Source organism: Canis aureus, chromosome 34, assembly GCF_053574225.1.
Source record: "Canis aureus isolate CA01 chromosome 34, VMU_Caureus_v.1.0, whole genome shotgun sequence".
Taxonomy (NCBI): domain Eukaryota; kingdom Metazoa; phylum Chordata; class Mammalia; order Carnivora; family Canidae; genus Canis; species Canis aureus.
In genome coordinates, this window is record NC_135644.1 from 13,989,413 (window position 1) to 14,012,030 (window position 22,618).

The following is a 22,618-nucleotide window of genomic DNA, read 5'->3' on the forward strand; positions in this document are numbered from 1 at the left end:
TCCTTGAAACAGGCAGAGCGATCCTCTAGGAACTCAGCTGCCTCCATGTTGATTCTTTGCTAAGGGCACAAGGCAATCTTGGCCCAACTCCCTGGATTCTGTAAGTCATCTTGAACATACAAAATTCCTTTGGAAAGTCCCTTTATCTCTATCCCCCAAGATACATGTTGACAGTCATCCCCCAAGCACATGACCCACCAAACATACATCTGAAGGATCTCATGACTCAGGTTTTATTAGACGGTAGTAAATGACCTTTTCCCAAAAATAGCCAGCCCCCTCAAGGTCCTGGAAGCTTGCTTCCCAAATCCCTTAGAGACTTACGCTCTCCCTCACGCCCTCCCAGCTTGTAAGTATACAATGGGCCACTCCTCATGACTGTGGCACAGCTCTTTCTGCCCATGGGTCTTGTCTCTGTGCTTTAATAAAACCACCTTTTTGTACCAAGACGTCTCAAGAATTCTTTCTTGGCCGTCAGCTTTGTACCCTAACATCTTTCCTATATCAATTTACATTTATCAAGGTCATAAGCATTGGAGATCATCTCCTTATTGGTTACACCATTTTTACAAAAGTTTCAGAGGCAACAAAATACAAAATATGAAATAATTATACAGAAGTGACATAACAATTCCAAATTGTATGGTAGGTCTACAACTGGACCCTAAATCAGAAAGTAGCCAATTGGAACATTTATTGGCACTTATTCAGATTTAGGGGAGAAAGGTTCTTTCTATTCAGTCAAATCCAGAGTTGTATATGTCTTCTGGAAGTCTCTGCCTAAAGGGCCATGAAAGCAGAGTACTGAATACTGCAGGAACACTGAAAGAATTAACAGTGCATTTGGGGAAATACAGTGCCGGTATAGACATGAAGCAATAGTGAATGAACTTTTTGCAAAAGTAGCAGAACATCAAGGATGTATTAAAACAATATGATTATCTCAAAAGCATCATTTGGAACCAAATATGTTATCAGTAACACAATCTGTAAAGTTGTAAATCCAGAAACCATGAATTTGGATAAGAATCCAGAGTTAGTTAATAGTCTAGATGAAAAAAAGACATTCGTGAATCCTGAACCTTCTGATCCTTCAGACAAAGCAAGTGAGAAGATTAGTTTGTCATGAGATCATGATGAGGCTGTTTCCAAAAGGCTGAAAAGCTCCAGTAAAAAGGAGAGGTTTCCACCTTATGCAGGGGCTTGGGAAATGCAGACTAGGACATTGTGTTTCCACAAAAAAAGACAGGAAAAACAGTCAATGAGGAAAAAGATATAGAAGCCTGACCCCAGACATCTTGGGAAAGCTGTCTCATCAGATGTCCTCTGCTTCAGTTCTGGGAAATCTTTACTTTCAGGTCACCAGATGGTGTGCAGGTCCACTCAGGGTTCAATGCTTTGTTTAGATATATTACCCGAATCTGAGTCTATTCCTTGAAACTTGGCAGCACAAATTTTGGTTAGCAGTACCTAATTTGGTTAGCAGTACTTGAGGTCGAAGAGAGTCTTTCTAGAGGTGTCTTCCAGTAGACAAAATTCTCCAGGTTGCAAGGTATGATCTTTTAGGTTTTTGTCTTCCAGGAGTGTGCTGTGAAAAGATTGGTCTACCAAAGCATTATTATTTTAATAGAAGCAATTAGGCCTTTACAATATTGAAGTATATCTCCTTTACCAATTGTGGGTCAAAAGAGTCCAAGTACATTGGTTATATCTATGACCATCTTAAGGGGTGAGAGCCTATGAGTTCCAAAGGGGGTGGATCTGAGATGTAGAAGGACCAATAGCAGTGCTTTGGGCCAAGGTAGTTGGAGGCTCTCTACAGATTTTGCCAGTTGAGTCTTAATAATGCAGTTGGTATATTTGACTAACCCTGGGGATTGAGGATGGTGTGCAAATCAAAATGTTGTTAAACCAAACAGCAAAGAATTGTTGAAGTATCCGACTGGTAAGATGGGTTTCCTGATCATTATGAAGTTCAAGAGGGTTCCCCAGGTAGAGATAATATTTTCTAACAGAATTTTAGCCATGGAAGAGACATTGGCCTGGCAATAAAAGAAAGCTTCGGTTCAGTGAGAAACACAAACCATGACTAAATCATATTTATATCCCTGAGACAGAGAAGTTGTATGAAATCCACTTTTTAAAATAAGTTTCCCTGGATTATACTTTGGACAGGTGGGATAAGTGAAAAGGGCACTTCTGTGACCTTACTAATATTTCCCCACTAACATTGGTTCGCGAATGCTGTCGTTTTGTGAGTAGACCAATGGCTTAGTTTTAGAATTTCTGGTAGGGTTAGATTGATATTGTGGTTGAAATCAGAATTCTCCCATTCTGTAGGTTATCTTTTAGTTTTGTTGACTGTATCCTTTCTGTGCAAAAGCTTCTTATCTTGATGAAGTCCCAATAGTTCATTTTTGCTTTTGTTTCTTTTGCCTTCGTGGATGTATCTTGCAAGCAGTTACTGTGGCTAAGTTCAAAAAGGGTGTTGCCAGTGTTCTTCTCTAGGATTTTGATGGAATCTTGTCTCACATTTAGATCTTTCATCCATTTTGAGTTTATCTTTGTGTATGGTGAAAGAGAGTGGTCTAGTTTCATTCTTCTGCATGTGGATGTCCAATTTTCCCAGCACCATTTATTGAAGAGACTGTCTTTCTTCCAGTGGATAGTCTTTCCTCCTTTATCGAATATTAGTTGACCATAAAGTTCAGGGTCCACTTCTGGGTTCTCTATTCTGTTCCATTGATCTATGTGTCTGTTTTTGTGCCAGTACCACACTGTCTTGATGACCACAGCTTTGTAGTACAACCTGAAATCTGGCATTGTGCTGCCCCCAGATAGGGTTTTCTTTTTTAAAATTCCCCTGGCTATTCGGGGTCTTTTCTGATTCCACACAAATCTTAAAATAATTTGTTCTAACTCTCTGAAGAAAGTCCATGGTATTTTGATAGGGATTGCATTAAACGTGTAAATTGCCCTGGGTAGCATTGACATTTTCACAATATTAATTCTGCCAATCCATGAGCATGGAATATTTTTCCATCTCTTTGTGTCTTCCTCAATTTCTTTCAGAAGTGTTCTATAGTTGTTAGGGTATAGATCCTTTACCTCTTTGGTTAGGTTTATTCCTAGGTATAAAGGGAGACAGAACATAAAGACTCCTAACTCTGGGAAACGAACTAGGGGTGGTGGAAGGGGAGGAGGGCAGGGGGTGGGGGTGAATGGGTGACGGGCACTGAGGGGGGCACTTGACGGGATGAGCACTGGGTGTTATTCTGTATATTGGCAAATTGAACACCAATAAAAAATAAATTTATTATTAAAAAAAAAAGATAGAAGAGCAGCTCCACCCCCCACCAAGTATTTGGAAATGCACAAAATTGGTTTTGAATAAATGCAGGAAAGAAGAGGGGGGAGGGAGAAAAGAAGGAGAGAGGGAAGAGATAAGATTATGTATATTAAAGTAATTTAAAGACTAAAAAAAAAAAAGAAAAGAAAAGAAATCAGAGTTCTCTTTTTATTGAACCAACTGTTACTAGATTTTCAATACTATTTTCCTTCTCCGGGAACAATTGTTGGATATCTCTTGTCAGTTTTTCTGAGTTCTCATTTGGCGGAATATCCCTTTGGACCATAACAGAGATTTGGCTATTGATTTCCTTGAAAGTAGTATTTTTGGTGGAAATATCAGTGAGGTGGTTTCCTTTCGTCTCCAGGGAGTGGAGTCTGGAATGCCCAGGGACTTGAATAGTAGCCAGAACAGCCAGCAAAGCTATGACATTTAATACATTTTGAACATAGGAGCTATTTTTAATTTTATCCCCATTGGAGGTAAGGGCATAGCATTGTTTCCATAATATTCCAAAGTTGTGAGCTACCCCAAAGGCATATTGACTATCAGTATAAATGTTTACAGTTTTGCCCTAGGCTAAAGTACAAGGATGGTTAAAGGGGATGGATCCCATGATTAATTCTTCAGTGACTAAGAGGGCAGTGGTAGGAATGGCTCTGAAGCAGAGGGGTTATCCCCATGCCACGGGGTCAAGTTGTTGGTTTTAATCACTCCTTGGGCAAAAATGGTCGAATTTTGGGGTGAGTACTAAAAAGGCATTTCCTTCCCTCTCACATACAAAGAGGAATAAGGGAAGTTGATAATTAGGATGTCCAAGGACAGAGGGCTTTAGTATTGGGCTTCTTTCTCAGAAGCTAATGTCTTCCCCATCTTTCTAAATAATGGGATCAGGTTTGTCATTTTTTAGTAAAGCATGTAGAAATTGAGCCTTGTTGTCTTCTATTATGGGCTTGATGCTTTGAAGGGTTTCTTTATTTATAGGGTATTGATTAGTTTTGTGGAGATAGCTTGAGGGATCTATTTGAATCTTGATGGGAGGTACACTGTGGATTCTGTGTCAGTTAAAGATTTTGCCAATAAAGGAGATGGTAGCTGATCTATTAGGAATAATCAGTGTCCCAGCTATCATGCTGTCACAGAACAAATAAAAAATGTCAAAGTGTCATTTAATTCCCCTGAGTGCCTGTTTTGATTACTACTATCAAATTTAGAATTATTTCCCCATTTTGGCAGAAATTCCAGAATGATACTTTCCTAAGAAATCTTGGGTCACTAAATGAGTAGGGACAGAAGAACTAAGGAGAAAAGCATGTATATCTCTCAAAGGGCCTTGGAAGAGAATAGGTTCAGAGGCAGGAACCTGTTGAGGTTTATTAGAGACACTACAGTATGAACTGTTTTTATTACTCCGAGGCAGGGGCTGCCCTATAGCTCTGGGATTGTGCATAGACAGTATAGTTCCTATGTCAGTACACAGAGCTATTCATTCCCAACCTGGACAGTGGTTTCTTCAGGCCTACTAGGAAGGAGAATTGGGAAGAGCCTCTGTAGTTCCTTGGAACCCCATCATTGGGAACTAGGAGGACATTGGAAAGAATGACAAGAGGGCTGAAGGTGCCTGGAATGCTCAAGTTTGTAACAGTCTTTTTTCCAATGCCCTGATTACCCACACTAATAGCAGAAATTGGGGGTGGGGGAGTTTGTTCGGGGACCTTTATTTGTCAGAATTGAATACTAAGAATTTTAGTGATCTTTCTTTTAGATGATGACTCATCTAGGATGTGAGCGAGCTGGTGTGCTGTATTAACTAAATCTGGAGCGGGCAGTTACTCATTCCATCCTTGTCCTCTTAACTAAAAGAGAAAGCTACCAATTCAGCCCATTAATAAACAGATTTAAAACCCAGGTGGATTCCGTATCCAAAGGAAGATCAGAATTTTCTTTAAAAGCAATTTGGAGTTGATTATACTAGTCATGAACAGGTTCCTCAGGCTTTTGTGTATAAGCCTAAGTTTTATTCCAATCAGCAGGCTTAGGAAAAGCTACTATAATTGCTTGGTGGGGGGTTTCCAGTGAGTGTTTTAGCATCTTTTTTTTTTTTTTTAAGATTTTATTTATTTATTCATGAGAGACACAGAGACAGAGGCAGTGACAGGCTCCATGCAGGAAGCCCGATGGGGGACTCAATCCCGGGACTCCAGGATCACACCCTGAGCCAAAGGCAAACGCTCAACCACTGAGCCACCCAGGTGTCCCGAGTGTTTTAGCATCTTGCCAAAAGTTAGGGGTTTATACCTTTTAAGTTTCATTCAGGAGATTCCTGTTGGACTAGTTTCATCCAGCTTTTGGCCTACCCTCACCAAGCATGTGGACTAATTGACATAAGTCTGAGAAACCAGGTTGGTAAGTTTGAATTTAACTATGTTAAATTCCTCAGCAAACTTATGGGGGGCCATTAAGTTACGTCAGGAAAATTTTTAAATATGGCTCCCAATTCAGCTTAGTCCGGAGAACATAAGAAGCTTTTAGCTTATTTAGTACCTCAGAAGACTTAATGTTAAGAACAGGTTTTGGAAGACTCCGGAGAGGATAAAGAGGAAGTTCAGCAGAAAGAAAATGATGGTAGAAGCAGGGCCTGAGCAGTGGCTGCCTCATATCTGCAAAGAAGATGAGGGAGGTGAGAAAGAGGCCTCGGAAGCCATTTTGACTTCTTCCTGTAGAAAACAGCATTTTGCAAGGAGAATCCTGAAAACATTTGGAAGCCTAATGTACCAATTAAAATATGCATCTCATTTCATTTTGTTTGTTGTTAGGAGCTGTAGCTTTCTAACTTAATTTTGAGAAAAACAAGTTTGGAGAGGTTTAAAGTGCCCCGTAATGACCATTGAAGTTCTAAATTACTCTTGGTTAAATCCATCCATTCAGTGAGAAATGCATGTAAGGAGGGACTATAGTCTATACACATAAAATCAGGGTCCAGAGAGGTGGGGGCACCCAAAAAGCATTTTGATGGCAGGGATTCCATTTGTTAGAGGTTTTTCCCCAGGGTAAGAAGAAAAGTTCCTAAACAGTACAGTTTGAACAGTCACAGCCTCATTCCAGAAGGAACTGGACCAAAGGCCAGCACAGTTGCAACAGGAACAGTTTGGTTCCAAACAGGAGTTGGACCAAGGCTACCACATTTTTCACAAGGAACGGTCCAGTTCCGAAAAGAAATTGGATCAGAGGCTAGTGCAGTTCCAACAGGCACATTTCCAATGGGAACAGTCTGATTCCTACAAGGAGTCAGATTAAAGGCCATCGTAGTTCTGACAGGCACAGTTCCAACCAGAACAGTCCAGTCCCAAAAGAGGAGCCAGACCAAAAACTGGCATAGTTCCAACAGGAAGAGTCTGGTTCTAAAAAGGGGTTGGGTTGAAGGCCAAAGGAGTATCTCAGAAAGAACAAAGTCTAAAAACAGATCTCAAATAAAGTGTGGAGAGCTCAAACACAGAGAGTAGAGCTTGAAATCTAGGAGAAAAGTACCCCCAAACTCCAGGGCCAGCAAGAAAGCAGTGATCCCAGTTGGCTCCATGAGTACCGGCTCCTGTTTGCTGATCAACTTTAAAGTCATTGGGGATCTTCTCTGGATCCTACTTCTGATCACCAGGTAATGTTAACCTTCAAAACAAAACCATCCGTTATTTCACCAGCAAAATGGGTTTAGTCGGGAATAAACAGAGAATTGCAATTCGGAACACACAAGCTATGGGACAAGCAGAAGCAAGTCTAACAAACAAGGGAAAGGAATGTTATTTTACAGAGAAGAGGGAGGAAGTTGGAAAGGGTTGTTTTGAATGAAAGTCCATCGGAGGGAAGAAAGGGTTTAGGGTGATAACAGTTTCTCATTGGCTGAATAGCTGAAGTAGTCGATTTCTTATAGGAAATGCAGTGTATGTCTTTCCCTGTCGGGATCTGTCATGGATGATTCTTTTCTATTGATGGTTCTTCTGTCACGGTCTGTAATTGACAGGTCTTCCTGTAATCGACATTGACTAGTACTGCTCCCCCTTCCAGCCTCTCCTTCTAGTCTCCTAGATCTATCTTAGGAAAGTCTCCCTTTACTAATTTTCTTAGTTGTGGCCATTACTTTTTGTCTTAAGTGTAATTTCTGTTCTTTAATCTTGAAAGGCAGCCACCTAAGGCTAGCCATTATACTAATAAGACGATCGAGAGCTCTCCATAATTTTTTTTCTTTCAAATATAGCCAATTTATTTTTTTTTAATTTTTATTTATTTATGATAGTTACAGAGAGAGAGAGAGAGGCAGAGACACAGGCAGAGGGAGAAGCAGGCTCCATGCGCCGGGAGCCCGATGTGGGATTCGATCCCGGGTCTCCAGGATCCCGCCCTGGGCCAAAGGCAGGCGCCAAACCGCTGCGCCACCCAGGGATCCCTCAAATATAGCCAATTTAAAGGATCCATCATTTGGCTGTTGATAAGTAGGATCTATTAATAGTCATTCAAACCAGTAAGACTTTTAGTGGCTTAACCAGAGATACAAGAGGCATCCCTAGAGAGGGCAAAGGTGATGCAGCCCCCATTATCCAAAAGTTCCTAGGGAAGCAAAGGCCTTCATTGCACAGGCAGTAAGGATGATGTAGTGATAACAGTGTCCTTGGTCTTCCACAAAAATGTGAGTTGCCTCCAGCCGCAGATTTGCCTGTACCACAGGCAGGTGCTACTGGAATGGGACTGGACAGCACTAACAAGCAATGAAGGTTGAGACCAACAAATGTTCCTTATGGTCTGGGACATGGTCTTACGACAAACTTCCCTGAGAACTGGCATAAATAATGAGACAAGAACCACGAGGAACTCTGTTAAGCAGCTGTGTCAAAACACAGGGAATCACATATTTTTCCTCGCTTTGAACACAATAGGATGACTTACCAAGCCAAAATCACCCACATTTTTGTTTCCTAAGTTTGGATCCACAGGCTATGCAGCCTTCCCCAGATGCACACAGGTGCATGAATCCTTCAGAGCCTATGCTGAGCTCTCAGGACCTACAAGATAAAAGGAAACCTCATCCAGTTTTTCTTATGTGTACATTAACAGCTTTAGCTAAGCCTTGGATCTCTTGGAGACAAACTTATGAGGAGGGATGTGCCATGGAGTTAGAGCTTATATGGTGTTTTACGGTATATCTTGTTGCATGGTAGTTTACTTGAGGTTGACAGGTATAACCTAGTATCAATCTAATACATTCTGTGGTCAACATATCCTAACAAAGGAGCCTTTGAGTTAGGTGGTGAGCACTCTAACAGCTTCTAAGTGTGTAACCCATGCCCACATATTTTGTGGCTTTGGTTTCCAAGATGTCCCTTAGCAACAGCCTTAACCTCATGTGTACATTAACCCACAGCAAAGCTTATCTAAATAGATGCCAGTCAGGTAAGAACCATGAACTTACCTATCTGTGAGTCTAGCTTGAGCAGACTTATAATAGGGTCTCTGCCTGCATTTTTACCCTATGATTTTTCCTCTTAATGACAACACATCAGACAAAGACAAAAACAAAGACCATCTCTGCAAGGAAGTGGATTAATAAAACCAAGAGTACTCTCCCAAATTTACTAAGAGTTGCCAAGTCCAAGGAACTAGTTCTACAAATATTTTCTCCTACTAATCTAAAATTTAGAAAGAGAAGAAGGACTGTTACCACTATTATTCAGTTGGACCCTGTAGATGGAAATTCTGGGAGGCTGACATGATAAGAAAACTTACCTTCTGCTTGCTTGTATGTCAGATGCCCAAGGATCTCAGCTGTAGTGATAGTAGGGCAAACAGTTGTCCCAGAAAGTTAAAGTATCCTGTTGATATGCCAACTATTGGGGAGAAAGAAATGTTATTATGCTCTTCAGGATTCTTCTGATTGAGCTAAGAATTAAATTGATGTGAAATAGATTAACTGAAAATTAAATGTAATTTTGTATGTACAGGGAATTCACATAGACATGAGATTCGAAAGGCAGGCAAAATGAGGTATAAATGTCATCGTGAACTAAGGATAGGGGTCTATGACTTCAAAGGGAAGGAATGCAATTCGTAGGAGGTTGAAAGAGCAAATGTTTGGTAAACAGATGTTTTCTGAGCCATTCAGAAACAATGGCACATAGAGAGGACCTTGTTCAGATAAGCTTGCTGATTCTTCCCTATTTATCATACCAAGTTCATATTATAATATAGTTATCTATGTTGGTAGCTCTCTTCTTGGAGCAGGTCCTCCACCTAAGTTTAGGCAGTTGTTGGGGGTCATGGAGTCAGAGTTTCTCCTGAATCTTTTGGACTTTGATTGCTATCAGCTAGGCATATTCTGCATCCCAAAGTGGTCCAATTTGGAAAGGCCTGATGTTGGCCCCTACAGAGGCTACTCACTCTCTCTAATGAAAATGATAATTGGAGCTATTTAGATCACTTGGAGAATGTATGAGGCAGAGACAGTCCTCCAAAGCAACAGCATTTAAGGGATGACCAATTGTAGGAGCCAAAGGAAGACTGTTTTCAAAAATGAGGGAGCCTTCAATACTGTTAGATATTCCCCAGCAGTTAGGTAAGATGAGAACTGAGAAGTATGCTTTAGACTTAACCAAAATCTTGTTGATGACTTTGGAACGAGTGGTTTTATGAGAACAGTAGTGGAGAAGCAAAAGATAACTGTAAATAAACACAGTCATTGGGAAAAAATTGAATGGGTTTGTGTATTTTACAAAGGGACAATTTTGAGTTCGTCTGAATGCTAGAGGTGAAGGACCAAAGCAAGCAGTATATAAAGAAGGGGGAGAGAGGTTAAGTACTTGAGTAGGGTCCTCCAGGGACTGAAGGATTGCCTCCAATGGGAGGAGGAACATGTCTCTGATTGGAATACATTATCAGGGTGTTTAAGAAATATGTGGAATTGATGTGGACAGACATGCATTGGAATCAAGACATCTCCACTTCCGACCTATGTAACCCTGGCTAAGCTGCTCACTCTCTCCAGAGATATGGCTGTTTCTCTCACTGAGCGCTCTCTATGGTACAGGCACTAACCAGTGAGATAGGGTTGGTTTTGGTTGTTGTTGTTTTACATAGGAGAATGCCAGGGCTGTATAGCTTAGTGGAGAGAACATATTTGTTAAAATAAGTTAGACCAAGGCCAAAATCTAAGCAAGAAACTGAGAAAACCCTTATATGATAATTGACCTTTTTTTATGTTCAGGAGACAGAGTACAGCGGAAGCTAAGGGGAAAGTTGGGGGAAGCCCATTGGGTAAACCATGTAAGGAAAGGAAATTCAGAATAACCAAATATTTTTCTACTTTAGATAATCCTTTCAGTGATTTCGTGGAATTGACAGGTTTTACTTTGTATTAGGCAGGACTCTTACAGATTCCGGTACAGAAAAGCCAATTTCAAACTTACTTAAATAAAGAGACTATTTTGTCTCAAGTCACTAAAAAATTCTTGAGGTGGAACCAAAGCACTGGAGTGTGTCCTACCTTCCTGCTTCTCTTCTTTCTCCCCATATTTCAGCTCTACTATTTAAAAAATATTTTTCAATTAAAAAAAATTTTTTTTTAAATTTGAGCGAGAGAGGGAGAAGGGAGCATGAACAGTGGGAAGAGGGGCAGAAGGAGAAGCAGACTGCTTGCTGAGCAGGAAGCCTGACCTGGGGCTCTATCCCAGGGTCCTGGGATCATGACCCGAGCCGAAGGCAGATGCTTAATGAACTGAGCCACCCAGGTGCCCCCAGCTCTGCGGTTTTGTTTTTGTTTTTGTTTTTGTTTTTTAATGTTGGCTTCAAAAGGCTGACTCTGTCCTTGTCATGACAGAGATGGGCAAGATAGCACCAGCCTTCAGCAGGCCTAGATGTGCAAAACTCCCTAATGAGCACCTCTCTCCTTAATTGCTCGAGGGAAGCATCAAGATTGACTCTGAATAGCCAGGCATGAGCCGTGTTACCTGGAAATTGGGAATAGGTTTGGAGATGTGGTACACATGTGCATACGCGTACACACACACTGCTGAGCCACCGGGTCTGCCCAGGGTTCAGTGTATTTTTTTTTTAATTTTTATTTATTTATGATAGTCACAGAGAGAGAGAGAGAGAGGCAGAGACACAGGCAGAGGGAGAAGCAGGCTCCATGCACCAGGAGCTCGATGTGGGACTCGATCCCGGGTCTCCAGGATCGCGCCCTAGGCCAAAGGCAGGTGCCAAACCGCTGTGCCACCTAGGGATCCCGGGTTCAGTGTATTAAATAGGAACCACTCTAGCAGGGGCAGCCCAGGTGGCTCAGCGGTGTAGCACCACCTTCAGCCCAGGGTGTGATCCTGGAGACCCGGGATCGAGTCCCATGTCAGGCTCCCTGCATGGAGCCTGCTTCTCCCTCTGCCTGTGTCTCTGCCTGCCCCTCCCCTCTCTCTCTCGCTCATGAATAAATAAATAAAATCTTAAAAAAGAGAGAGAGAGAGACCACTCTAGCTATTTTAGCATGAAGATATTTAATTCAGGAAATTAGATGTATATAAAACAGACTAAGGTGAGCTGTAGACTGGACCTCTGAGGATAATTTCTAGAATAATGACCCGCCTGGGAAGTTCTGGGGCAGTCACTGGAAATTGAGGTGAGACATATACTTTGTAGCCGCTGTCCAAGGTGAGGAAAAGGAATGAAGAGTGAACCCTGCTCTGATACTCAGAAAGCTAGAAGACTCCAAATGCTGAAACTTAAATCTCCACCATGCTTGTTAGTGGAAATACCCACTGTGAGTTCACCTTTCAGGTCTCAAATGAAGGTATATATTCATAGACTCTAACTCACATGCAGAACCCTAGCTGCCAGGGAGTCTGGAGATGTCTTTTTTTCTTCCTAGCCCTTCCAACTAGAAGGGCGGGATAGAGCTTGTTGAGCAAGCCGATCCACAGTTATCTATCACAGTGGTTTAGGCATGTTCTTTATTTTTGTTTGTTTTCTGGCAAGAGTAGTTGGACTGTGTATGGAACAGGCAGAGGAAAACTGAAAAACAGTTGCTGCTTGCAAAAGGAAATGTTGAAGTGCAAAAACTTAACTCTTAGAGTGATCCTGAACCTTGTTTCACTCTATTTTGTTACAGATTTAGAGAAGTCACCACAACCAGACTAACACATCCCTGTTTCTGTGGGCCATCTACAAGAACTGGCATGTTGTTCTTCATTCAATTCTAACAGTGTTCACTGTAATGGGATTTTGCATCTAGCAGGGCATGTATCTTAAAGGCATGGGCCACAAAAGTGGCCTAAGACCATTGTCACCTATCCTTTCAAGAGAGTGAACACTACATACTCAGATATAACAAATATTAAAATGTGCCCCAGTTGCTCTTTATCCACATGTTTGAGGATGTTAGGGGGTTGGAAGTTGTATAGAGGTGACTAGGGTGGAGACTATTTCCCAGAGGCCTGGTTATTCCATATACCATTTTATAGATGAAGGAATGAAGTGATTAGAGGTTAGCATATTTTTAAAAATTTCAGTTCCAGTATAATTAACATACAATGTCATATTAGTTTCAGGTATACAATATAATGATTCAACAATTCCATGTCTTAGTGTACTCTTAATCCCCTTCTCTTATTTCATTTGTCTCCCCCTCCACCCCTGCCTCTGATAACCATCTGTTCTCTGTAGTTAAGAGTCTGTTTTTTGGTTTGTCTCTTTTGTTTTCCCTTTGTTCATTTGTTCATTTGTTTTTTAAATTACACATATGAGTGAAATCACAAGGTATTTGTCTTTCTCTGACAGGTTTATTTCACTTAGCATTATATTTAGATCCATCTATACTGTTGCGAATGGCAAGATTTTTTTTTTAATTTTTTTTAAAGATTTATTTATTTATGATAGACATAGAGAGAGAGAGAGAGAGAGAGAGAGGCAGAGACACAGGAGGAGGGAGAAGCAGGCTCCATGCAGGGAGCCCGACGTGGGATTCGATCCCAGGTCTCCAGGATCGCGCCCTGGGCCAAAGGCAGGCGCTAAACCGCTGTGCCACCCAGGGATCCCCAAGATTTCATTATTTTTTATGGCTGAATAATATTCCGTTGTGTGTGCGTGCATGTGTGTGTGTGTGTGTGTGTGTATTCCACATCTTCTTTATCCATTCATCAATTGATGGAAACTTAGGCTGCTTCCATAGTTTGGTTATTGTAAATAAGGCTGCAATAAACATAGGGTTTTATATATCCTGTTGAGTTAGTGTTTTCATAATCTTTGGGTAAATACCCAGTAATGTGATTACTGGATCATAGGGTAGCTCTATTTTAACTTTTTGAGGAAACTCCATACTCTTTTCCACAGTGGTTGCACCAGTTTGCATTCCCCCCAGCAGTGCTCAGAGGTTCCTTTTTCTCCATATCCTTGTCAACACTTGTTGTTGCTCAAGTTTTTGATTTTAACCATTTTGACAGGTGTGAGGTGATATCTCATTGTGGTTTTGATTTGCATTTCCCTGATGATGAGGGATGTTGAGCATTTTTTCATGTGTCTATAGGCCATCTGGATGTCTTCTTTGGAGATGTGTCTGTTCACGTCTTCTGCCTGTTTTTCCTTTTTTAATTGGATTATTGTTTGCTGTTGAGTTGCGTAAGTTCCTTTTTTTTTCTTTTTTTTTTTTTTTAGAGTGTATGCACGTGGTGGGAGAGAATTTTAAGCAGGCGCCACACTAAGCATGGAGCCCAACATGGGCCTTGATCCCATGACCCCAAGATTACAACTGAGCTGAAATCAAGAGTCAGACACCCAAGTGCCCTGAGTCATGTAAGTTCTTTATATATTTTGGATATTAACCCTTTATCAGATATATCATTTGCAAATATCTTCTCCCATTCAGTAGGTTGCCTTTTAGTTGTGTTGATGATTTCCTTTGTTTTGCAGAATCTTTTAATTTTGATATAGTCCCAAAAGTTTATTTTGGCTTATGTTTCTCTTGCCTCAGGAGACAAAAGATGTTGCTATAGCCAATATCAGAGAAATTACTGTCTTTGCTCTGTTCTAGGATTTTTATGGTTTCAGGTCTCACATTTAGGTCCTTAATCCATTTTGAGTTTAGTTTTGTGTATGGTGTATAAGAGTGGTTCAGTTTCATTCTTTTGCATGTAGCTGTCAGTTTTTCCAACACCATTTGTTGAAGAGACTGTCTTTTCCCCATTGCATATTCTTGCCTCCTTTGTCGAAGATTAATTGACTATATATAATCGTGGATTTATATCTGGGGTCTGTATTCTGTTCCATTGATCTGTGTGTCTATTTCCTGGCCAGTACCATACTGTTTTGATTACTATGGCTTTGTAGTAGATCTTGAAATCTGGGATTGGGATACCTCCAGTTTTGTTCTTTTTCAAGATTGCTTTGGCTATGCAGGGTCTTTTGTGGTTCTATACAAAGTTTAGGATTGTTTGTTGTAGCTCTTTGAAAAATACTTTTAGTATTCTGATAGAGACTGCCTTAAATCTGTAGATTGCTTTGGATTGTATAGACACTCTAAAACCATTTGATCTTCCAATCTCTGAACATGGAATGTATTTCCACTTCTTTGGGTCATCCTCAATTTTTTCATCAGTATTCTATAGTTTTCAGAGTACAAGTCTTTCACCTATCTAGTTAAGTTTATTCCTAGGCATTTTACTATTTGGGGTTCAGTTGTAGTTGTGGTTGTTTTCTTAATTTATCTTTCTGCTGCTTCATTATTAGTGTGTAGAAATACAATGGAGTTCTGTGTACATTGAGTTTGTATCCTATGACTTTACTGAATTCATTAATCAGTTCTAGTAGTTTTTTGATGAAGTCTTTTGGGTTTTTTATTTATAGTATCATGTCACCTGCAAAAAGTGAAAGTTTTTCTTATTTCTTATCAATTAGGATGCCTTTTGCTTCTTCTTGTTGTTCCATTGCTGCTAGGACTTCTGGTGTTATGTTGAATAAAAATGGTGAGAGTGGATATCCCTGTCTTGTTCCTGACCTTAGAGGGAAAGTTCTCAGATTTACCCCATTGAATGTGATGTTCACTGTGGGATTTTCATATAAGACCTTTATTCTGTTGAGGTATGTTCCCTCTAAACCTACTTTGTTGAGGTTTTTTTTTTTTTTTTTTTTTTTTTTATCATGAATGGATGTTGTACTTTGTCAGATGCTTTTTCTGCATCTATTGAAATGATCATATGGTTCTTATCCTTTTACTGGTTGATGTGATGTATCACACTGATTGATTTGCAAATATTGAACTACTCTCGTATCCTGTGACTTAATCCCATTTGATCTGGTGGATGATTTTTTTTTAATGTATTGTTGGATTCAGTTTGCTAATATTTTGTTGAGGATTTTTGCAACTATGTTCGTTAGGTATTTTGGCCCATAGTTCTTTTGTTTTTGTGATGTCTTTGTTTGCTTTTAGTATCACAGAATAAATTTGGAAGTTTCCCTTCCTCTTCTAGTTTTGGAATGATTTGAGAAGAATGCAATCCCCATCAGAATACTAACAGCATTTTTCACAGTTAAGACAAACAATCCTAAACTTTGTGTAGAACCACAGAAGATACCATGAGACCCTCCTCTTGAGAAGTATTAGCTCTTCTTTAAATGTGTAGTAGAATTTGCCTGTGAATCTAGTCCTGGACTATTGTTGTTGAGAGGATTTTGATTATTGATTCAGTTTCATTGCTGATAGTCTGTTCAAATTTTCTATTTTTGCCTACTTCAGTTTTGGTAGATTATATGTTTCTAGGAATTTACCCATTTCTTCTAGGTTGTCCAATTTATTGGCATATAGTTTTCCATACTTCTCTTATAATCCTTTGTATTTCTGTGGTGTCAGTCGTTATTTGTACTCTTTCATTTGTGCTTTTGTTTATTTGACTTCTCATTCTCTCTCTCTCTCTCTCTCTTTCTCTCTCTCTCTCTCTATGAGTCTGGCTAAAGGTTTATCAGTTTTGTTGATGTTTTCAAAGAACCAGCTTCTGGTTCCATTGATCTGTTTTGTTATTTTTTTTTAGTTTCTGTATCATTTATTTCTACTCTAGTCTTTATTGTTTCCTTCCTTCTGCTGGCTTTGGGTTTGTTTGTTCTTCTCTTTTTGGTTCCTTTTTGAATAAGGTTAGGTTGTTTACTGGAGATTTTTTCTTGCTTCTTGAGGTAGGGCTGTATGGCTATAAATGTCCTCAGAACAGCTTTTTCTGCATCCCAAAGGTTTTGGACCATTGTGGTGGTGTTGGCATTTCTCTACATGTAATTTTTTATTTCTTCTTTGATTTCTGGTTGATTCATTCATTGTTTAGTATTGTGTTATTTAACCTCCATGTATTTGTGCTCTTTTCAGATCTTCTCTTGTTGTTGATTTGTATTTTCATAACCTTGTGGTCAGAAAAGATACATGGTATGACTTCAATCTTTTTGAATTTGTTGAGAGTTGTTTTGTGGCCTCATATGTGATCTATTCTGGAGAATGTTCTGTGTACACTTGAAAAGAATGTGTACTCTGCTGTCTTAGGATAGAATGTTCTGAATATATCTGTTAAATACCTATGGTCCAGTGTATCATTCAAAGCCACTGTTTCCCTGTTGATTTTCTGTTTAGATGATCTGTCCATTGCTGTAAGTGGGGTTTTAAAGTCCCTTACTGTTACTGTTTTACTCTCAATTAGTTCCTTTATGTTTGTTATTTACTGTTTTATGTATTTGAGTGCTCCCATTTTTGGTACATAAATATTTACAATTGTTATATCTTCTTGTTGGATTGACCCCTTCATATAGCGTCCATTTCTGTTTCTTGTTACAGTCTTTGTTTTAAGTCTATTTTGTCCAATATAAGCATTACTAGCCCAGCTTTCTCTTGACATCAATTTGCATAATAAATGTTTCTCCATTACCTCACTTGCAATTTGCAGGTGTCTTTAGGTCTGAAATGAGTCTCTTGTAAGCAGCATATGAATGTTGTTTTGTTGTTTTGTTTTGTTTTTACCCATTTTGTCAACCTATGTCTTTTGACTGGAGTGTTTATTCCATTTATATTCAGGATAATTATTAATATTTATTACCATTTTGTTGTTTTGTGATTGTTTTTGTAGTTCTGTTGTTTTTGTAGCTCTCTTTCACAGTTCGCTGGCTTTCTTTAGTGATACATTTGGATTCTTTCCTCTTTGTTTTTTGCATACTTAGTAGTGGTTTTTGATTAGTGGTTACCTTTAGATTTGCAAGTAACATCTCATGCATATAGTAATTTATATATAATTGACGGTCACTTAAGTTTGAACCAATTCTGTCCTCCCCACCCCACCCCCCGCCATGTTTTAGGTATATGGTGTCATACCTTACATCCTTTTATTCTGTGAATCTGTTGACCTAATTTTACAGATAATGTTTATTTTTACTGCTTCTGTGTTTCCTTCTTTTTTTCCTTTTTTTTTAAAAAAAAGTTTTTATATAAATTCTAGTTCATTGACATACAGTATAATATTAGGTTCAGGTGTAGAATTTAGTGATTCATCACTTAGATGCAACACCCAGTGCTCATCACAACAAGTGCCCTCCTTGATCCCCATCACCCATTTAACTCAGCCCCCTGCAGTAACCCTCAGTTTGTTCTCCAGGGTTAAGAGTCTATTTTCTGGTTTGTCTCTCTTTTCGACCCCCTGCTATCTTCATCTGTTTTGATTTTTAAATTTCACATGTGAGTGAAATCAAAGGGTATTTGTCTTTCTCTGGCTTATTTTACTTAGCATAATATTCTCTAGCTCCATCCACATCATTGTAAACAGCAAGATTGCATTCTTTTTTATGGCTGAGTAATATTCCAGTGTGCGCGTGCATGTGTGCATGTGTGCACCACATCTTTTTTTCCCTACTTTTCTTACTCATGGTCTTTCCTTTTCACTCAGAGTCCCCTTCAACATTTCTATAGGGCTGGTTTACTGGTCATGAAAGCCTTTAGCTTTTGTTTGTCTGAGAAGCTCTTTACCTCTCCTTCTATTCTGAATGATAGATAGCCTTGCTGGATAGAGTATTCTTGGCTGCAGACTTTTTTCCCTATTAGCACTTTGTGTCTTGTTACTTCCTTCTGGCCTGCGATGTTTCAGCTAAAAAACCTACTGATAGCCTTTTGAAGGTTTCCTTCTTTTCTCTTGGTGTTTTTAAAATTCTCTATCACTACTATTTGACATTTTAACTACTATGCGTCTTGGTGTGGACCTCCTTGGGTTGATTTTGTTGGGCCATCCCTGTGCCTCCTGGATCTGGATATCTGTTTCCTTCCCCAGAATGCAGAAGTTTTTGGCGATTATTGCATCAAATAAATTTTCTGCCCCTCTTCTCCTTCTTCTGGAATCCCTATAATGTGAATGTTATTACACTTGATGGAGTTAGTAAGTTTCCTAAGTAAAGTCTCATTTTGCAAATTTTTTTCTCTCATCTGCTCATCTTTATTACTTTCCTTCATTCCTCTGCTTTTTCAGTGCTGCTATTTATTACATCAAGTGTAATTTTAATTTTATTTCTTGTGTTGAGTTCCTCTTCTCTGATTGGTTCTTTTTTAATCTCTGTGTTAAGGGTCTCACTGATGTCCTCCACTCTTTTCTCAAGTCCAGTGAGTATCTTTGCAATCATTAAATTCTCTATCAGGCATATTTACTTACATTCATTTTGCTTAGGTCTCTTATGCTTTGGTCCTGTTCTTTCATTTGGGACATACTTCTTTGTCTCCTCATTTTGTGTCACTGTTTCTGTATTAGGAAAGTCAGTTGCATCTCTCCTTGAAAGTAATGGCCTTATGAAGAACAGAAGGCCTTATGGCCTCCTGTCGCCCTGTGGTGCAGTCCTCTCCCGTGTACCAAAACCCAGCAGGAAGGGGGTATCTCCTGTGTGTATTGCAGTCACCCTGCTGATGTGTTCTGCGTGCTTTTCCCTTCCGTCTGGGTGTTCAGAGGCTCTCTTTGCTTGTTGTGGCCTGTGTTTTGTCCCCAGCTGGGGTGGGGTATGCAGTTTTAACAAAGTCCACACCAGTCTGCTTATGAAACAAGACCTGCTGAGGCCAGGAGCAGGGCTGGCCTGGGAAGATCCGCAGAGCACACACGGGCAGGGCATGCACCTCCAATAAGGCCTGGCGCTTCTGCAGGGCCCCCCACATCGCCGCCGGACCGAGGACCCGCCAAGCACAGCGCTTGCTGTAAGCAAGGTAAGCAGTGAGCGTTGGCGCCGCACTGTCCGCTGCCCATGGCCGTGACTTTGTGCTGGGGTGTCAGGGAGACAGGGGGTGCCTGCCGGCTGCTTCGTTCCTGGAGAAGCCCCTCCGGGACCTGCTCCTCTGGGACGTGCTGTGAGATGAGCAAGTTACTCCCCTTATCTCCCGAGTCTTTCAGGCGCTCTTGCTGTTTCTCCGCGGGCTTTCGGCCATGCTAAGAGCAGGAGCTCAGCTCCCTTAATCCTCTGGGGTCTCCCAGGATCGAGACCACTGGTTTTTAAAACACCAGGGTTCAAGTCCCGCTGGTTGTGAGGGCTCCCAAACCCGGCCCCTCTCACTTTCAGAGCCGAATGTTCCCGGCTTGGGGTGACCCGCGGGCGCTGTGGCCTGGCGCGCGTCGCCCTTCCCCGTGACCGGGCCCCCAGCCAGCGGCCCTGCAGGGCCCCCCAGGGCCCCCCTCCCGTCTTCCATGCGGCCTCTTCTCTGCATTTGCCAGTGGGGCTGATCGGCGCTGGGGGAGGTCTCGCGGCTTACACTGGGGGGGGGGGGTCAGGGCGCACCTGCCGGACAGGGCGAGGCCTCGCTGCTCCTACTCTGCGTCTTCCCCACAGGTCGGGGGCAGCACATTTGTCCGAGTCCCCCACGTGGCAAGTGACAGGGAAGGGCCTTGGACGGAGCCGGAGCGGGAGCGGGAGCGGGAGCGGGAGCCGGCCCGGGGCCCTGGCCTCGCACCTGGAACCCAGGGACCCGCGGCGTTGCGGCCCCGGAGCCCGCTGGAAGCCTGGACCTGGGGCTGGGCGGAGGCCCCCAGAGGTGCGGGGCGGGTCGCGGGCGCCGGCCACGGGCCACGAGGGGGCGGCCTGCGCCGGGGGGGACACGCGGTCGGGGCCGCCGCCCAGGGGTGCTTTGGTCTTGTTGACTTTGCCTTTAGTGGACCTTCAGTCAGCGACGGGCACACGGGAGGGAGAGGCGGGAAGTTCCGCGGCGCCTCCTTCCAACAGTGCGCTCTGAGGTTCGTTGGGTTGTTTTTTTGAGATTCTACCCATTTATTCACAAGACAGAGAGAGAGAGGGAGGGAGGGAGGGAGGGAGGCAGAGACACAGGCCGAGGGGGCAGCAGGCTCCACGCAGGGCGCCCGTCGCGGGACTCGACCCCGGGTCCCAGGTCACGCCCCGGGCTGCAGGCGGCGCCGGGTCCCGGCGGGAGCGAGCGGCGCTGCCCCGACAGTGCGGCCGGCAGGTGCTGAGGGCGGGCGCCCTCCCGCCAGGCCCGACGGTCGACTGTGTGTCGGAGGACGCGAGGAAGCATCCATTTATCTTTAATTGTATTTACTTGTCGGGGGGGGGGTGGGAGCCCAAGGGGAGCCCGGGGGGGCGCGCACGCCCGCGCCGCCCGGCGCCCCGAGAAGGCCTGGGCCACGGCATCCGCTCTCCACGCTCCTCCAGGTCCGAAGAAAAACAAAGAACAGAACCCCGACTCCGTGCAAGCAGTTTGCAGACGCCACAGCTGTCCGGGAGTGGGCGCCGCCCTGGGTGGGGGGAGGGGGAGGGGGGAGGGGCCGGCCCCGCGGGTGGGGACCGGGTGGGACTCGGGAGCGGCGCCCGCACTGCACGGGCCGGGCCGGGGGGCGCGGCGTGAGCTCGTGGGTGCAGCCTTCGGCCTGCGAGGGAGTCGCGGGGTGTGATGGGCCCGGAGCGAGCAGGGAAGTTCAGGGACGATTTTAAGAAACTGTGTCGCCATCTGTGAAATGGGGCAGCGGAACCAGATCTCTCTGCCCCCCTCCCTCCTGCCTGAACGTCCCGGCGGTTCCGAGGGCGGTTCCGAGGGCAGGTGCAACGAGGACAGTAGGTCACGGCTGCCTCCCAGTAGTCGCCTGCGCCCCTACAAGACCCAGGAGGTTCCTCTTGCCAGTTGCCGTCCGACCGGTGAAGCACCTGAGGCCCGGCCCTGCCAGGCACCGGTCGGAGTACCCGGTCCCACTCAGGGCCCCGCCCCGCCCCCTCGTGGCAAGGATGCCGCTGGCGCCTCAGCTGCGGCCGCAGGGAATGGGGCATTTGCACGCGGACGCAGAGCCCTTCCCGTAACACTGAGGCCACCCGACGACCCGAGAGGTTGCCATCCTGGGCTGCACTTGCAGTCGCTCTGGAGCCCGGTCCCCGAGGCCCGGACGGGCCGGTCTGCGGGGTGTCTGGGCATCGCCGTTTTGTCTCAAATGCTCCCTCAGAACCTCAGATCTGCAGCCCAGGTTGAAAACGACTCCAGATTTCCTGGGATCGGGGTGGGTTCTGGAGGCAAGTTCCACCCGCCCAGGCCCAGGCCCAGGCCCTGACCTTATCTGTCAGCCGTTGGTATCTTAATGCAAGATTTAAAATTTTGCTGCTTGAGATAAAGTGGATTATTTATGCTTGACAGCACCATCTGTTGTTTCACATAAAACTTTTCTTAGAGTCTTTTAGGTATTCCAGTATTTTATACACCCTGTTAGACTTAAAAGGAAGGAAAAGAACACGGGTTAATTCCTCCTGAAAGCAACCATTACATCATTTTAGTCTTTGGGAACTTTTTCGCAAATTGTGATTTGGTCCATTTTACACAAGATATGATAAGTAATATCATTACATAGACAAATGGCAGTGGAGTCTATATTTAAGAGTATAAATTAGCTATTGTGATGTCCATTTTTTTAATTAAATATCCGTTATCGCAGAAGTTCCACAAGAGCAAGAATCATGTCTGTGTTACTCCTGTTTCTCCAGACTTTGGCCTGTAATAGGTGCTATAAGAGGTGCTCTACAACTATTGAATGTGTAAGTAAATGGATTTATTATACCAAATATGACTGTGCCCCACCCCCCCAAATAGCACTTTCATTGAGACCCTCTCTCATTCTTAGAGGTCATATAAAAGGTGTTGGGGAGGGGAGGACTGTAGTAATAATGGAGAGTTTTGGATTGCTTTTTCGTTTTTTTGTTTTGTTTTGCTTTTGATTTTTAGAGGGTGAGGGGCAGAGGGAGAGGGAATCTTAAGCAGGCTCCACACCC

General features: G+C 42.8%; 1 long non-coding RNA gene across 50 annotated transcripts in view; it reads left to right on the forward strand.

Annotated features, from left to right (window-relative positions):
• The window catches only part of LOC144304499 (uncharacterized), a 213,731-nt gene that overhangs the window by 170,346 nt on the left and 20,767 nt on the right, over nucleotides 1-22,618 (forward strand). For 31 of the 50 annotated variants that reach the window (XR_013371421.1, XR_013371408.1, XR_013371435.1 and 28 more), the window contains 3 exons: nucleotides 14,030-14,167; nucleotides 19,361-19,571; nucleotides 22,285-22,384. The exons of 2 other annotated variants lie outside the window; for them this stretch is intronic. This is a non-coding gene — a long non-coding RNA (uncharacterized LOC144304499). Of the gene's footprint in view, nucleotides 1-14,029; nucleotides 14,168-19,360; nucleotides 19,572-20,188; nucleotides 20,391-20,508; nucleotides 20,590-22,284; nucleotides 22,385-22,618 lie in introns of all 50 variants that reach the window. 17 more of the 50 variants (XR_013371436.1, XR_013371437.1, XR_013371439.1 and 14 more) reach the window with 15 other exon arrangements.